The sequence below is a fragment of the Helianthus annuus genome, chromosome 4 (genome assembly GCF_002127325.2).
Source record: "Helianthus annuus cultivar XRQ/B chromosome 4, HanXRQr2.0-SUNRISE, whole genome shotgun sequence".
Lineage (NCBI taxonomy): Eukaryota > Viridiplantae > Streptophyta > Magnoliopsida > Asterales > Asteraceae > Helianthus > Helianthus annuus.
The window spans coordinates 49154753-49173886 of record NC_035436.2 but is presented as its reverse complement, the minus strand read 5'-3'; the positions used below and the strand labels follow the sequence as shown (position 1 = coordinate 49173886).

At 37.1% G+C, this 19134-nt stretch overlaps 1 long non-coding RNA gene across 21 annotated transcripts; it reads left to right on the top strand.

Annotated features, from left to right (window-relative positions):
* The first annotated feature begins 1364 nt into the window (after nucleotides 1-1364).
* LOC118491270 lies at nucleotides 1365-12111 on the top strand. 21 transcript variants are annotated; one of them, XR_004891056.1, is made up of 10 exons: nucleotides 1365-2315; nucleotides 9106-9253; nucleotides 9327-9528; nucleotides 9740-9812; nucleotides 10118-10176; nucleotides 10328-10377; nucleotides 10599-10652; nucleotides 10782-10961; nucleotides 11101-11598; nucleotides 11889-12110. It is a non-coding gene; the product is annotated as an uncharacterized LOC118491270 (long non-coding RNA). The 21 variants fall into 21 exon arrangements; XR_004891058.1 differs by lacking the exon at nucleotides 10328-10377 and having other exon boundaries at nucleotides 9109-9180; nucleotides 9310-9356; nucleotides 9454-9528; nucleotides 11889-12109; XR_004891065.1 differs by lacking the exon at nucleotides 9740-9812 and having other exon boundaries at nucleotides 10599-10645; nucleotides 11889-12111.
* Nucleotides 12112-19134: the final 7023 nt, after the last annotated feature.

Sequence of the window (19134 nt, the reverse complement as noted above, 5' to 3'; positions counted from 1 at the left end):
ACTGTTTTGTTTATTAACTTCGGGGGTGAAATACATGTTACAAAATGATTACATACAATTACAATTGGTATGGTTAGCCTAGGAAAGTACAGTAGATCATGTGAATGGGTAGGCGCACACTTAAGACCATTAATCCTTGTATAAGGACCGAGGGGCATGAGTGATAGATCTATTTGGGTGTAGCGAGCCCACACCCATGAGGACCAGGGTGGCCCATGAGGTGACTATGTCTTACAGCCGGAGGCCCGGTACAAATTTGCTAGGTTTGAGCCTTCCTACGCCGTCACACATACCGGGATTTACAAACATACATACATACACTGTTTCCAAAGGTTTTATACATACATATATATACAAACACATGAACTCGCTCAACTTTTGTTGATGTTTTCAAATTACATGTATTTTAGGAAATTAAGTGGATTTGGCGGGTGTTTGCATGTCCCAAGCTGCGTTATGAATAAAAAGATGTCATCCGAAGTCAATAGGGATTAGGAGATGTATCTTAATCCTGGACGAGATACATGGTTCTAAACTCGTTTTTTATCTTAAGGTCTTTTGTCGAGTCTTCGTGACTCTTTAAAACATGTTGTGGTTTGTAATTTAAATTTGGAGTCTACATTTCAGACAATTTATGTTGTGATATTTTCAACCTTAATCTAAGGATGAACATCTAATGATTTAATCATATAGTGTTGTTATGATTGTATGCAACGGCATTAAGAAGTCACACCATAATCACGCTTACGCAAAAGTCAGGGTGTGACACTGATACTGAAGGACCAGTTATGCTTATGACAACCGGTGATTTACGGCTCTTAATTACATGATTTACAGGTGATTAATGCGATAATAAATAGTGTTTTAGACGTATATTAACTCATTTAGGCCTTGGAGTGCCCAGGAACGTTTATTCGAATGTACAGTGTGCGTATGACGATCTACGGAGAGATTGCGGAATATCAAACGATAACGAAATGGAACCGTACGAAATACTAACAACGCCGACAAATATTAAATTTATACGATATATTTTTGCTTCGTAATTAAATTTTTAAATCCGTAGTCAAAACCGGATCGAAAAACAGTTTAAAACGACGAATGACGCGACTTTATGCGATTGTTACCGTAATCGACGAAAGAACCCGCAAACGACTACCGACACCATTTTTCATATTTTTAAATCTAAACTTTTCGTTTACGACATTACGGAGTGTTTGGGTGTGTGAAAACGGGATAGTAGGAGCTTACGGGTTGTTTTAATTATAGAAAGCGGGCTTGTGGGCCTTGGGCCAAGCCCAAGCCCATTAGGGAAATCTAAGTATAAATTAGAGATTAACCCTAAATCTCTACACATTTCATCAGCCGATGTGTTTGATTTTCCTCTCATTTTGTGTGTCTTGAACCTTATCTTAAAAATTTATCTTAAAAAGATTACACACACACACATTTCCTACAAAATGAAACACACCAACAAGCATCAGGTCCTTCCTCTCCCTCTCGGTTCCACACTGCAACACAAAAAGGAGATTTTCAACTATCAGACAACTCTCAGTCGACACCCCTAACCCTCACCCTCTGCTCCTCTCTCGTGACCGAGCATCGGCGATCGGAGAGCTCCGACCGACCACCGATCTTCTTACACCTCCTACAAACCCCCAAACACCCACCTGCCACCCCCTGCTTTCTGTTCGGTCACCGGAGAAGCCACGGACCGCCGGTCATTTCGTTTATCCGATGGTCCGTTCCGTCAATAAACCGACACCCATAACCACCACATCACAAACAACCCACCCCCCTTCGATTGACGGCCGGCCACCACTGTGGTGGCGGCGCACGGTGGTGTTTCCGACGAGACGGAGCGATCGAGAAGACTAAGAGAGAGAGAGAGGAGAGAGAGAGAGAAAGGCCAGCAGACCGGCGGACGGAGACTCGGTCCGGCGGTCGACGTCAAGGACCGGCGGTCTGTGTCTTGGTTCGACGGATTCACGACGATAAAGATGGTGGTGGTGCTATTTCAGGTCAGTGGTTCAACCTTGGGTCGTTCTCAGTCGGGTCATCCCTGTTACGGTTCAGTTTAGGTGTTCGAAGGGTTGGTTCGGTTTATGTTTGACTCAGGTATTCAGGTTCGGGATTAGCGGATCAGATTATGACTTAACTCGGTTCGATTTGGTGTATTTCAGCTTAACTCGGTTCGACTCGGTGTATTTCAGCTCGACTCAGTCCAACTCGGCTCGACTCGGTTCTATACGACTTGACTCAGTCCACATGAGTCGACCCGGTCAACTCAGTCAACGTTTCGATATGAGGATTTGGTAAAGATTTTACGGCACGTTTATTTCAATATCTTTATTTTTTTTATTATTACCGTGCAAAAGGAGCTCGAACCGAATAAAATGGCGAAAATATTAGTTAAAGTTACTTGGTCTTATTTACCGTATTGTCTATATAAATTGATTACACATATACATTGTTTGAGTTTTGATTGAATATTGATAAAATAACGACAACTCGTGTTGTCGGGGGCGTCCAAAAACAGAGGAAACTCTGCCCGTTTTTCAAGAAAATCCGTAAAACCAAAACGCGTTTTATTATCAAACAAGCTATTGGATTCAATTAAACTTTTACAAAAACAAATACAATTACATAATCACTTTTGACGACACTTTACAACTTACGAAGGCGGCGATTCTAAAGTTATTTACAACAACAAATAAACCTACTTTAAACTTCGAAATTCGACTTATCTTTATAAAAACCATATACTTATTTATATTGTTTCAAACGCCGATAATCCGATTTCGTTTATACAAATACGTATAGTATGCGTATGTATTTCAAATGCATATAATACGACTTCTTTTACTTAAATAAATATAGTATATGTATTTATTTCGATTGTCAAACAACATGATTCCGTGTTATAAAAACAAACGTAGTTATATGATTATTTCAAATATCAAGCGACGCGAGTTCGTTTTATGAAAATAAATATAGTTTTTATATTTATTTCAAATATCGTACAAGACGAAATCTTTTATAAAAATAAATATAGATGTATATTTATTTCAAACTTCAAACAACTCGACGATCCTTTTATAAAATAAATATAACTTTTATATTTATTTCAAAATGCCTAAACGGCACACCATAAATCATATATATCGCGTACGAGTTTGTTACATGTTATTTTTATACAAATATTTGTTACATACACAACGACTTCTCGAGACGACTAATGAGATTCTATCGAAATATTTATATACTACCCGTGTAATACACGGGTGGCTTAACACCAACTAAACACATACAAATTCTAAACGTTTAATCGTTAAACTGTTATTTCGAAACCATAATATTTTAAGATTGTTGACAAAGTGCCAATACTACATCTCCCTAATGTTCGTTAGATATTACGTTTTTCTTAACGAAATCTTCATGATGTTTTCATGCCTTTTGGCGAATAAGACTTGAACAGGCAGTGTTGACATCTAAATTTACATTAACACATGAAAGTAGAGTCATAGATAACACACGCCAATACATGTTATCTTCTTAATCTTGTAAACAAAGATATTCGAAAATTGGGAATGACTGATGTGATTAGCTATAGTTTGGATAGATGCAATGATAAATTGGAGGAAAAAATATGAAAGAGGGGAATTGTAGGCACCATTTTATTTGAAAGGATTTCAAAGGAATAGATGAAAAAGGAAACGGGAACTAAGGTAGGAAAAAAAAAAACGGTTTTATATTGGCAATAAGATGGGTAATAAAAGGACAAATGGCAAAACACGGGTTGCTAAACAAAAAACAATTTATACTTTAATACGTAAATACTTTATTATAGGTTCGTTCGAATAGAAACAAAAATGATAGAAAGTACGTGAAGTAAGATAAATAGATGATAAACATAAAAAATTCACAAGCCATTGAATATCTCTTTATATACAACATTCATTGTTTTATTTGTAGGTCTGCCTTCATTGTCAAGTATTAGTAACTTGATTCCATCTCGTCTTGTAACCCTGGATAAAGCTACGTACAATTGACCATGTGTGAAAACTGGTTGTCTTACGTACAAACCAACCTTAGATAGCGACTGGTCCTGGCTTTTGTTAATCGTCATCGCAAAACATACCGTTATCGGAAATTGCCTCCTTTGAAATGCAAAAGGAATCTTTCTGTTCGAAGGTACCAAATTCATTCTAGGTATGAATGTCCGAGAACCAATATTTCCACCTGAAATTATCTCAGCTTCAGTTACACGACTGTAAAGTTTTGTAACCTTTAACCTTGTACCGTTACACAAACCATTTCGTTGGTCAATATTTCGTAACAACATTACTGGAACACCAACTTTAAGCACTAACCTATGATTTGGTAAACCAGATACTTTAAGACCATTCAGCACGTCGGGTGAGTATATTTTTTGCTGATCAGCATTGCCATCTTCAGTAGGGCATAGACTGTCAGAACTAAGATACTCTTTTTCTTCACCTGGGAAAAGTGCCAACAATCTGTCGTTAATCTCGTGAAGCACCTCATTCTTAGGCGCAACTATAGCTCTAGTACTAAAGTAATTACGATCATTGTAGTTCTCCAAGATTGACGGATAGACAAAATCAATCAGGCTAGAAATTGGATCAGATGTGCTGTCAATTAAAAGCTCAGGTGGTATTTCAATTATTGCTTCTCCATCATTCGAACCACCAACATTTCCCTCACCAACGTCCAACAACCATTTTGCAAAATTATGATCTCTTCAACTTCAAATGACGGTCTTCCAACGGTTAACCTCATGTTTCTAGTTAACGTCAACAACTTACACTTCCTCCACAAATAAGACGAACATAATGAGGCATTCACAATTTCTTGTCGTCCACCGTTTGGAACAACAGGTAATATTTGCCTAAAATCACCACCAAAAACAATAACCTTTCCTCCAAATAGAACATCAGATCTGGATGAATTAGAGATATTGCAAATGTCATGCATAGTTCTATCCAAAGCCTCAAATGCATGTTTATGAACCATAGGAGCTTCATCCCATATAATGAGTTTGGTCTGTTGTAGTAATTTAGCTACATCATCGTCAGGTTTAATGTGACAAACGGAATCCTCATTAAGATTCAAAGGTATATGAAACCTAGAATGCGCCGTTCTTCCTCCATCCAACAGTAATGATGCAATTCCGCTAGATGCAACGTTTAATACGATCTCACCTTTTGACCTAATTGCAGCAGACAATGTTTTCCATAAAAATGTTTTACCAGTCCCGCCATAACCGTAAACAAAAAATACTCCTCCATTGTCTCCATCAACTGCGTTCATAATTTCTTCATATACTGAACGTTGTTCATCCGTTAACAAATTCACCTGACCTTGATAAACATTTTGTAAATCTGTTCTGTCGTATGCAAGCTCTTCGCTAATCAATCGGTAGCGAAAGTTATCTAAAGATGAAGTATCTGGGTAAGGCATTGATACAAATCTTCGAAGCGATGAATTATTTCGAGTTAAAAACTTCTCAATTTCGCATAAAACATAGTTCTTTAGTTGCTCATCAGGAATTGATAAACCTGAGAAAATTCAGAATAACATATAAATTTAATGATAAATTTTTAGTAACTGTAACAAAAATATAATATGAAATTTATAATTTTACCTGAAACACGATGATACTTTGAGAATCTGTAAAGAAAATCATCTGTCATATACTTCCATGTGCTTTCCCAGACTACTTCAGGTCTAGATAAAGTGCTTGACAGTAACATGGTGGCGAATAAATTGCGAATATAACCTGCGCTACCTGATATATTTGCTTCTTTGATGGCCTCAATGTACTCCGAGTCGTCATCCAACAAACCAAGCGCATAGCAAGCATCTCTAAAAGTATCGTACACTCGACCATTAACTGTTTTATATCATCAAACGATGTTGGTCCTTTAACTTTGTTAAGAAGAATTCTTAAATAGTACGCTTCACCGGTAGACGGAGAAACAGAATGAATTCTGCCAATTGTTTTTCCTTTTATTCTCGGAACCCATATACGCTGGTCAAGCTTCCACACATAAAAACGTGGAAACTGTACATATGTTAGTGTACGTGCAACGGTGTCGTTATGATCTTGATTACATTGCATCCAAGACAAAAACATTGATGAGTTCACAGATGGCTTGTTTAGGACGTGATTAATATCTTCATCAGGACCGAAATAAACTGTTTGTTGTCCAGGAAGATGGAAAGGCAACCTCATAACAGAAGGACTCCTATAATTAACTTCATTCGAAAAAATCCTCCAAGAGGCTTCACAAGCCGATATATACCTACAATCATAATACTCTTTAATTTCATCATTTTCTGCTTGCTCGTTTTCATTATTGCTCGGAACCACAGCAACTGTTGCTCTATCAGGCCCTTTATTAATATATTTGAACAAATACTTTATTGACGCCGCTTGGTTGCACCATTCAACGTTTATATGCGCCTGATATCTTTTCAAAAGTTTTTTGTTGTAAGGTACAACACTTCTGTTGTCTAACTCAATTCTATTTTTTAAAACGAAGGAACCGTCATCTCTTCTTCTGTATAAGGGAAATCCGTTACAATCCAAGGTTGAGTGATCTTGAAATTTCTTGGGAAAACCTTTTGAACGTTTTCTATCAACCATACATGGAGAACTCATTCTAGCGTTACCACATGGACCGTGAATCATATGATCTTTCACAAGCGTATATAGTTCCGGGTCTTCGTTTATATTAGGGATTTCTGCAGAAATAAACTGATCAACATGGTCTACAGTTGGAAGTTTGTAATCATTCTCCATGAATAAGCACATATGCGCATGAGGCAATCCTCGCTTCTAAAACTCAATAGTGTAAACAACTACACAAAAAGGTAAGAAACTGTTACATATCATTGAGATCATGTTTAAAAAAGTAAATTTAATAACATACCAGCTGAAGCTTTTCCAAACAAATGACAGTCTTTCAAATCTTTACAAATTGCATCCAGCTTTATTTTAAACATTCGCGATAAAATATCAGGCCTATCCTCCGGATTAAGATTTGTGTCCTTAAGAAACCTTTGAACCTCCGGCCACTTGGGATTGCAGGTAATGGTTATAAAAAAAGATAACCATACCATTTACAAATAGCCATAGCGTCTAGATAGTTTTGCATCATATATCGTGACCCGCCTGTAAACGAAGATGGAAGGAAAATACGTTTTCCAACCTTAGACAAATCTTGTTGGCCGTTATATCTTAGTTTGCGGATACTCTCGTATGTATCAGACCTGAGATCATGTTGCTGAAATCTTATAAAGTTAAGTCGCTCGCTCTCAATCATCGTATAAGCATCAACCAAGAACTGTTGGAATAACCGTCGAGAATTTAGAATAAATGAAAACTGGTTACTACGATCTTGTACACGATACGCAAAGAACTCTCTCATTGTACAATTCGGACGTTTCTTGTTAGTAACATCAATGCCACCCCTATGGGGTATGTCAATTCTGTAACCGTCGTCTCCATATGGGAACAAAATAGGATACTGAAGTGCAAGATAGGAAGGATGCAACTCACTTATTCTTTTTAATGACCCTGTTTGTGTCTCGACAACGATATCTCTATTCTCAAGAGCGTTATCAATATCTCCAACAATAAGAGCGGCAACCTCGGAGGAAGTAGGTAAGTTATAAGTCCGACCATCTTGTTCTCTTTTCCCAATAAGGCGAAGCTTTAAAGTAGTATTAGGATTCTGTTGGAAGCAATCTCTAACCATCCTTTAAATTTTCACAAGCACATTGTTGGCATCCAACATTGCTTTGATTTGTTATATCAGCTTATTATCAGTTTCGTCTGAAGAAGTTGAGGAGGAAGCATCGCCTGAACACCTGTTTCATAAAATTGACATAGTAAGTAAATATATAGTTAAAAGAAATGTTATTAAAAAATTAAGTTTTAGCATGGTACCTAAAAACTGATTGCATGTTTGCCAACTCATTTTCAGTATCGTATATGTATAACTGACAAAATTTAGGTTTCCCTCCGTTTTCTGGCACAAGACTACCAATAGCATGATAATTTTCACCACTAATTCTGTAGCAAAAAGGAGCATTACCAGTATTAACGGTGTGGTCAACCTTACCACCCATTGACGTAAACGCAAACATAGAATTGTAATGTCGAATGTTCTTCAAAAAGTGTCTGCTTTCATTATCATTGGACATGAATAGACTTTTATAATAAGGTGTCGCAGATTTGTAATCAGGTAACACAACTTTGGCATAACCACAACATAACATATGACATATTTTGCCACCTTCTTTTCTTCCGCTTCCTTTCTCTGCATCCCATAACTTTGCATAACAAACTTCACAAGTAATAACTTGATCACCATGATCCAAATAATCTGTTAAAACATACAACATTAGAGTTATATATACAACATTCATTAAAATAATAAGATATACATATTTATGAGTTGATATTTTTACATTATGTAGCATTACTTATCAATAAACCTAACCTATAGAAACACCTTTATAAGGATCTCGTTCTACGGTTTCCTCTGTGGTCAAGTCGATCATTGGTATAGGGGATGAAATACGTGGTTTGCATACCAACTTACGTTTCCCAGATGATAGCCTTGGCAAATTACAATTCAAAGATGATGTGCGGGTGGTTGATGTGATGCCAGTTGAAATATTTATTCTAAAACCATTTGCTCTCGTTGTTAGATTGCTGGTACTACAACTAATGTTACCTAGTACAATTAACAAAAAGCATAGTCAAAATATCGATGCAAAACAATACAAACATAATAAAATATATAAACATCTATTATCTATATTAAAACAATACATTTTAGTGCCACTTGGCATTAATTTAATCCACTAATTGCCATCTGGCAACTTAATACTCCTCACAATTGTGATTTGAGCGGCAATATACCTCTCATATGTAATTCCTTTTCCCTTTCCAAAACCCTAAGTTCAACCATGGTCGCACACCTCTTTCCCCATCGTTTAATTTCCTTTTCATTCTTCATGTTTACATCTTCTCTTTGAACAACCCTAACGGAAACTCTCCTAATCCAGCAGATCGATTTTCATCTGATATGTTTTTGACGGGTTAGGGTTTTTCAATTCCCATCAATAGAGAAGAAGATGAAGGTTAGTATATGCTTCTGAATGTTTGATTCTAAGCATGGCCCTTCTTGATTGCTGTATCTCATATTGATTTAAGGTATCTACAGGTCTCTAACTTTCGATTTAAATATCAATTTTCCTATAATTTTTCAGCATCAATCTCTTCGCAGGTGGGGGATCACCCGGATATCATGTTTTAGGTTAGGGTTTTTCAAAGTCTTGATTATTACATGTTAAGTTGGCTATTGTGGTTAAGAATCGGAGTTTCTTTTCTTCCTCCTTCTTTTGTGGATTTAGGGTTTTGTTCGTTCAGAAAGTTGTTCTGATAACTGGTCACACAGTTGCTTTCTGTTCTTTCACTGGTCAATAAAGGTATGTCTCGGTTATTTTCTTCATTTTTTTCGGGAACAGGGGTTTTTTGCTTCCTTACTTTTGTCAATTTCTTTGTGTTTTTTTGGTTTCATCATGATTTTTAATGTTAGTTATCAGTTAAGGTTTTACATGATTTAAAAGTTGACTGTGATAACCGTTACTTGAGTGCTATTTTGATCTTTATGTATTTAACACAAGTTGTTTGCATTAGGGTTGTCTTTGGCTATATCTATGGTTAGATGATAACAGTTTGGTACAATTTCTCTGAAACATATTTGTTGCAGGTTAGGAATGTATAACCTTCTTTTATGTTTTTTTCAAGTTTATAAAATAGAAGTTAAACAAAAGGCTCTTCCTTTGTCTCCATATTTTTTTTAATCATTATTGCGGCTATTCATGTAAAAATAGTTAATTGTCTTTGAAGGGTTAAAGCGTATATTGACGGATATTAGTTAAGTAGCCGAATGTCCCGTTTAGGTGACTTCCAATGCTTTTTTGAATAAGATTTAAAAGGATATGTACCAGAGATGAAGTTTGCATCATATTTTCATTCTTGGCTGCAAAATTTATTCCGTGAAACTTTATGCAGCTCTCGAGAAGCTGTTAGTGAACTATGCTGCAAAATATACCGAAGATGAAGTTTACATGGTATTTTCATTTTTGGTCACTGTAATCTAGAACTTGTGCATATTTGAATATTTTTAATCAAGTTGTGAACTAAAAATGTTTTGTTTGACTCTTAAAAGTCAAATTAGACATCAATTTTGGGACTAATGCATTATATGTTTATGAGGCTTAGGTATTAGGGATGTTTCAGCATATGGTTAATGAGCATGTTAACTACGACAGGTCTTCCTTTAATTAATCATTTCTTATAAATAATTTTCTTGAAAGATTTGTTATAGATATAAATTTAATGGTTACAGACACTTCACTTCTTTATGTGATGATTTAAAGTCAAGTGTTTGACTAATGCTGGAATGTTTATAAAAACCAGCTTGTGGATGTCGCAAATATAGTGTAAAGTTATAGCAGTTTTGCATAGTTGCTAATTTCTTTGCTTGATATAGTGTAAAGTTATCTCCAAGACGGAGTTGTCCCCTCGCCCATTTGATAAGTAAGGAGTAAGTTCTATCACATTTTTTGTATTAGTTTGATGACTTATATTACACATGAAGTTCCATTGATGTCATTATTGTTTTTTTACTTCACTTTTTAGTGTAAGAAAACTAAAGTTACATACTTTTCCATAGAAAACAAGCAAAATGGTTCATTTTGTGAGGGGTTTAAGTCGAGAAGTAGCTGGATTTGCACCGTGAGCTATTGGAAGTTGGAAAGGACAAGCACACATTGAAGGTGGCTACGAGAAAGTTGGGTACTCACAAGAGGACAAAGAGGAGAGAAAAAATGTCCAGCATACTTCACAAGATGAGGTGTTTTTCCTTAAATTTGTCTACAATCTCTATGATACATTATTTTGAGCATCTTTTTACTTTAGTTGGAATAGGTAGTAAATGATAAATCTTCATGACAAACTTTATTGACCTTTAATTTTGTGAAAATGGCTTCCAGGTTTGGTGGAGACACGCTGAAATTATGTCCGGAGGAAACATTGACGATGAAAATGTTACTGATAAGACAACCAATGTGGTGTACAAGGACATTTTTATTGAATCAATTCTCATTTTATTTTTATTAAATACAAACTATTTTTCATTTGTTAAACCCATATTCTGACCCATATCTCCAATAATCTACTTTAATTTATGTTTAATTATGTTTTCTATGTGTTAAGTGTGTTTTTTAATCATTTTTTTATATTTACTATTGATTAACAAGTAGAATATGTCATATTGATGTGTACAAATATTTTTTATTTTTTATTTTATTTTGAGCGCTTCGTACACGTGAAGCTCTCCCTTCGCGCTTGAAGCTTCGCTTAAAGCTTTTGGAACCAAAACGCTTCGGAGCGCCTCGCGCTTTTTTAAACCAAGACCGGATATGCATTATATTTTTCATAAAGATGTAGAGGTTCGACTATTGCGGGTCTTTGGCCACAAGATTTACAAGGTAATTGATGCGTTTGGATGTCTCAAGTTTTTTTCTTTGTTTTGTTAATTACTAAGGAGGTTTATGTTAAATGTTACTCTAACTATGTATACAATAGCATTTGAAATATTGATGGGAAACTGAAGATTCTTAGACTTGGAATCAAATCTTGAATTATAGATCTATGATTATGATTCTTGGAATTGGAACTGGAATCAAATTGTGAAATATAGATATATTAAATTGTGTTTTTCCTACATTTTTAGTACACGGTTAATGAGTTACTTTTGAATTTTGATTTTGTCTTGAAGGTGAACTAAGTTCCAGCTTTTCAAGATGAAGTTCATGAAACTTGGATCAAAACCGGATTTGTTTCAGTCCAATGGCGAAAACACTCGGTCAAAGAACTCCACCACCCAATCCTACCGGTGATTACTTTGTAGCAAAGAGTATTTGTCAATTAGCATGTGTAACGAATAAATTACTTTTTGTATGATTTAGTTATGTGTTAATCATAAATAGCTTTACTATATGATTTATTTCATTGATTATTGATTATATGTGTTCTGCTCAATATATGTTAAGGTCAAAATAGGTTCGGGTCAGTCAAAACGGGTTTTGCTCAAAATAGGTTCATGTCAATATGTGTTCTGCTCAATATACGTTAAGGTCAAAACTGGTTAAAAATGCTTTATTTAAAAAAATATATATCAAATAACCAAAGTTATAAAAAAATAATTTAAAAAAATGAAATCTATCCGGGTTCTAAAAGTTGCTATAAAATCATTTATATAATAACATCTCAATACCTATAAAAAATAAATCAAAACATATTTACCTAAGTGAGAAAAATCATATTTTTATACGTTTATATTGAAAAGTTCTTTCATTACAAAGCTCATCTCATTGCCAGTATATATTATATGTTTGTGTTAAGCCACCCGCGAAGCTCGCGGGATCTTAGGCTAGTTAAATTAATAAATTACTTACTTGTTACCATACTTGAGGGATTTGGAGTAACATTATTAGCCACATCAGGAGTGGATTCAAAATTGTAACAACCAATAACATTGACTATGTTATCCGATGTAACACCTATGGTAGTAGATCTTCTTTTGTCAATAATAGATCTAGGTAATCGCATGTTATCTCTATCCTTGTTTTGTAGAATCCGAGTCACTAATAGAAAATATTAAAGAACAAAAAATAAATTCATTGTCACGTACTTATATAAAATTTAATTCATACTAAACGTAATTAAAATAATATATAATAAATTAAACAAAAGTATAGCTTATAAAATAACATACCATCAGGTGAAACTGGACGATGTTGTGTAACACACGGAGTGGAAGTGGAATTAATATTGGTGGATACAATATTGAGGGATGAAGTTGTAGTTCCTCCATTTGATCTCTTATTATCCAAGTATAATTTCCTTAATTTCCTTCTATGAGATGCCTCGTCTTGAGTAACAATTGGGAGGACAACTAACAGAAAATCGTATAGATATTAACAAAAATTATAATCAACAAACAAAAACAAATCAAAATAGTTAGCTGTAAATCAAGAAAGGATAATTTTCATTTTGTTATAAAAATATATAGCTAAAATAATACCATTGGTTATGCTTGATAAAGGTCTTCTGCTCGTCGAACTTTGAAGAGGCATAAATAAAAAAATGGAAGAATTAATAAACAATTCGAGCATAATAGTTAGCTAACTAAGTAGGCGTAAAAGAATCGAAATGGACAATGAAAGAATTAGTGTTATACCGTTAACAATGTCGGTGGATGTGTTTCCATTTCGGTGAACTGCACATATATATATATATATATATATATATATATATATATATACACACACTCAAATAGTTGTTAAACTAATTATCATGTGCTAGCTAATTTTAAAGTTATTGTTTTTTAGGAATGAGTAGGAAAAAAGCTGAAAAACTTTAAATAACTTACCATCCTGAGTGTTTTCTTTATCAATGTCATTGTATACGGAGTCAGTCTTTGGTCGTTTAGGCATTGCTGAAAATTTAAAAAAAAGTGTTACATTAAAGAGTTGGTATGTTGGATCACATGTTAAGTAATATTTAATCAATCCAGATTCATATATAAACTCTAACTAACCATTATGGTGGTAATTGTGTACATCGATCTCTATTTTATACGGACTCATAAATCATAAAATTTATGTAAACGGATATAAACAAAAAACAGTTACACACCAGTCTATATCAACAATAGAATGAATTAAAATTAATGAACAAAAAATAATATGAAAAACATCATAATTTATAAAAACAAAATAAAACAAAAAATTTATATAAATAAAGTAAGTACTTGGGAACAATAAAAACAGAACCAAAACAAATTATATAACTTCTAACTAAAAGCAGAAATAATAGTCTCTATGAATAACGCTCCGTTAACTCCGTTAAATGTATCAACATCTTGTACATAACGCAACTCTTCGCCCGTTAGTTTAACGGTAACCATATGTCCCCATTCACTCATTAAAATCCATGTGTTGTACTCCATTATATGTGGTTGGTGTCGCCTACTTTGGAAAGAAACTGTTTGAGAATTCTGAAAAGATAAAACCTTATGCCATACTTCACCTTCGAGTTTGAAGAGTTCAACAATAAGCTCTTCAGTTTCGGAAACAACACACATGTGAATCTTCCGGTTTAATGTGATAAGATGCCCTTGGCTAGGAATAAGATCTTTACTCAAAGGAAAATTAATAAGTTTGAATGTTTCAGATAAAACATCAAAAGCAACTATAAACTTCTTTCCAATTACCCACCAATGTCACACCCCCAAAATCCACATGCGGAGTACCACCGCTTGGAGGCGTGACTGACCAGGATCTTAACCATCAATCACATTGAACTCATAAGTATAGGTGAATAATACTTTCATTTATAAACAACAAGTGTTACAATATCACAATATTTCACAGTTTACAGCGGAAGCTTATTTAACTCAATGAGTGTTTATAAAACCACATGTAAGTTCTTAGTTCTTGTGTTGCGTTTCCATGTGTCTCGACCCATGATCACTCCAGCTTCCCAGACAGCAAGTTCCTTGGATATGCACCTATAAGCCTACAAGGCATGTAATAGAGAGTCAACAACTAGTTGAGCGAGTTCACAGTTAATAGTTCAGTAATAGTATAGTGTGAGTAGAAGTATGTTCGTTCGTTATGTCATGTATCGTATTAGTTTCCATCGCGGCCTCCCAGGCATGTATGCGAAGATTAGGGGATGTTCTTCCCAAGTATTCTAGGCTAGGTTTATGTGTATCGCGGCCTCCCAGGCAGGTGTGGGAAGATTAGTAAATTTAGTTCGCGGCCTTCCTAAGGCAGGTGTGCGAAGTTAGTCATAATATCGCGGCCAACCCTTGGCAGGTGTGCGAAGATCAGTTCAATAAGTGTTACTAGTCTAGCCGTATCTTGTCGTTAGGTTCTATCATCTGAGTATGTACAATAAGTCATCCAATCCCATTCCCACCCGGGAACCCCATGCCTTGGCTGTGTGAACTCACCTTGGTTTGCTCGGCAGATACACAAAAGGTTTTCTTGAACTACGAGTGGTCAACCACGTCCTAACAGGGTTACCATACAAGTCAGGTTTTGACTTCAAGTAATGCACATAGGTTTCACACAAGTTAACACGTTACGAGCACGTATAGTTCATGGCAACACGTTTGATACGTTAATAGTTAAGAGCATATCATATTCATACTTGTGCGATTTAAATAAACCCATTAGAAAACCGGCCCAAACAAATAACATGCAAGAAACACATACGAATCATGGTAACACACATCTTCACATTCAACAGTTAATATCGTATGCAAGATTTTGGGCTCGCACAAGTCTAACCACCTTGTGCGATCCACTCGTTGAAGTCCAATAGTACCCGGCCCAGAAATCAGAAAGCCCAAACACTACTGATTACAAATACACGGCCCAAACATATAAGTAATAGTCCATCTTGTGCAATCCATGTGTCTTGTACGATCCGATTGGGTTGTGTGCTTGTGTCTTGGGCTTTAAGGCCCAACAGTTTAGTAACATTCACCTATGTGTGTGCGGCCCAACATATTAACAGACATTTCAACTAGTGCGATCCAAAGGATCTTGTGCGACCGGGCAAACATGTGCGATTGGGAAGGCTTGTGCGATTGTAGCCATATTGTGCAACTATCTTGTGTGGTTGCCCTTGTGCGAGTGGACCTCTTGTACGATCAAGAAGTTTTGTGCGATCCGGCTTGTGTGGTCAGATTAAGCATTCCGTAAAACAAGGCAATCGGTTACAATTTCAATTAATTCCTTTTGACCAATTTCAATAGTTTCCATAACCATGATTATCAATCAACAACTAATCAGTTACAAATCATGCTAATTCTCGATCAAACAAGGCAACTATTCTTAAATCCCTATGAACCCTATCATCAAACATATGAACAATATTCATACCATTATTATCGTGATTCATATTCTTGATCCCTAACATGCATACTAACATAACAACATCCATCCGAATAACATCATATAACAGCCGATTAACACTCATCCGATTCTAATACAACACGTAAACAATTCATACAATCAACCCTAATCGGCTAAGACAAAACGTGGAAACATAACATCATTCAATCACGAAAACACAAACACAACACTAACCGATTAAGAGAGTGAACAAGGATTGATCCAAATCAGAGAAGATCTTCGATGGAGAGGATCCGCCGGCTTCTCGAGAGGAAGTGAGAGCTTTAGGGTTTCTTTGTGTGTTATGGTGTTTGGTAAAAGTGTGAGATGGTTACAACCATCTCATGTATTATGCGCCTAAGGTGAGTGGGCCGGACCCCTCAATGGGCCGCCCTTGGTCCGCGTATAAGTGTAAAGCCCGAGTGGCTTGTGCGGTTGGCGAGTCTTGTGCGGTTTGGGCTCGTTACATACATACAAGCATTTAATTTGTAACAATCAATAGAAGCACATATCACATAAACATGCATTCATTCAATTAGTATAGTTCACATCAATACGTAACGTTACACACGATAGGTCCAAAATACGAGTTGTCACATTATCCCCAACTTAAAAGAAATTTCGTCCCGAAATTTGGTACGCACTCACTGAGGAAGCTAGGTAAGTTATATCGTTCACTGGTTTTCCCGGGGTGTCACATCCTCCCCCCGTTGATCTGTCCTGAAATTCCGCAGCAGTAGCTTCAGTCTCAGTAGTGGTTGTATTGGTTCCGAATAACTGGGGATACTTTTCTGTCATCTGGTCTTCGCGTTCCCAGGTGTACTCTGGGCCACGTTTGGAGTTCCAACGAACTCGAACAAGAGGGATTCTCTTGGGTTTAAGGACCTTAACATCCCGGTCCGTGATTTCTACTGGTTCCTCGACGAAGTGCAACTGCTCGTCGACAGTGAGTTCCTTCAGAGGAACTATGAGGGTCTCATCTGATAGGCACTTCTTCAGATTCGACACGTGAAAGACGTTGTGAACTGCCCCGAGTTCAGCTGGTAGGTTTAATCTGTAGGCTACCTTGCTTATTCTTTCTATGATTTCGAATGGTCCGACGTACCGCGGATTTAGTTTGCCCCGTTTGCCAAAACGTACCACACCCTTCCAGGGTGAGACTTTAAGTAAAACCCGGTCCCCGACCTGAAACTCCAAAGGCTTCCTACGCTTGTTCGCGTAGGCTTTCTGACGGTCGCGTGCTGCCGCCATGCGTTGTCGTATCTGCGCAATCTTTTCCGTGGCGTCCACTACAATCTCTGGACCCGTGATCTGACTATCCCCCACCTCTGCCCAACAGAGAGGTGACCGGCATTTACGTCCGTACAATGCCTCGAATGGAGCGGCTTGTATGCTGGTGTGATAACTGTTACTATACGAAAACTCCACCAAAGGGAGATGCTTTTCCCAGCCGTTGCCGAAATCAATAACACATGCCCGAAGCATGTCTTCGAGAGTCTGGATCGTTCGCTCAGACTGCCCATCCGTCTGAGGATGATATGCTGTGCTCATGTCTAATCGTGAGCCAAAAGATTTGTGCATCGTTTGCCATAGTTCTGACGTGAATCGTGTATCCCGATCCGAAATGATGGAGGTGGGCACCCCGTGCCTTGAAACAACTTCTTTAAGATAAACATCTGTGAGAGTGGAGAACTTATCCGTTTCCTTAATAGCCAGGAAGTGTGCAGACTTGGTGAGTCGATCCACGATCACCCATATAGTATCATTCCCACGCTGGGATCTGGGTAGGCCTGTAACAAAATCCATGGAAATTTCTTCCCATTTCCATTGCGGTATCTTGGGTTGCTGAAGTAGGCCCGCTGGTTTCTGATATTCCACTTTGACTTTTGCACATGTCAAACACTTGCCGACATAAGTAGCGATGTGGGCTTTCATGCTAGGCCACCAGTATGTTGTTTTGAGATCGTGGTACATTTTATCCGACCCTGGATGTACCGAGTAGCGAGACTTGTGTGCTTCATCCATCACAAGTTCCCGTAATCCGCCATATAGTGGGACCCAAATACGCCCCGTTACATAGTAGGCGCCGTCTTCCTTTTGTTCCATTTGTTGCCTTGAGCCGCGTAAGGCTTCAGCCTTGGCGTTTTCGGGTTTCAACGCTTCTATCTGAGCAGTTCGTGTCTGTGCAGGAAGACTGGACTGAATGGTGAGTTGCAAAGCTCGTACACGCCTAGGTGTAGTATCTTTCCGACTGAGGGCATCAGCCACAACATTGGCCTTGCCTGGATGGTACTTGATGACGCATTCGTAATCGTTCAGAAGTTCAACCCATCTTCGTTGACGCATGTTCAAATCCTTTTGCTTAAGGATATGCTCGAGACTCCTGTGATCGGTGTAAATTGTGCACTTGGTACCGTACAGGTAGTGTCGCCATATCTTAAGCGCGAAAACAACAGCTCCCAGCTCTAAATCGTGCGTCGTGTAGTTTCGTTCGTGAATCTTGAGTTGCCGCGAAGCGTAAGCAATAACTTTATCCCGTTGCATCAATACACAACCAAGCCCCTGTATCGATGCGTCACAGTAGACCACAAAATCATCCGTGCCCTCTGGCAATGAGAGAATAGGTGCGCTGCAAAGCCTATCCTTCAGATACTAGAAAGCGGTTTCCTGGGAATCTCCCCAGCGGTAGGTGACACCCTTCTGTGTCAGTAGCGTAAGTAGCTGCGCAATCTTCGAGAAGTCTTCGATAAATCGTCTGTAGTAACCCGCCAAACCCAAGAATTGGCGTATTTCCGTTGGTGTATGAGGCGCAGGCCAATTTCTAATCAGTTACAAATCATGCTAATTCTCGATCAAACAAGGCAACTATTCTTAAATCCCTATGAACCCTATCATCAAACATATGAACAATATTCATACCATTATTATCGTGATTCATATTCTTGATCGCTAACATGCATACTAACATAACAACATCCATCCGAATAACATCATATAACAGCCGATTAACACTCATCCGATTCTAATACAACACGTAAACAATTCATACAATCA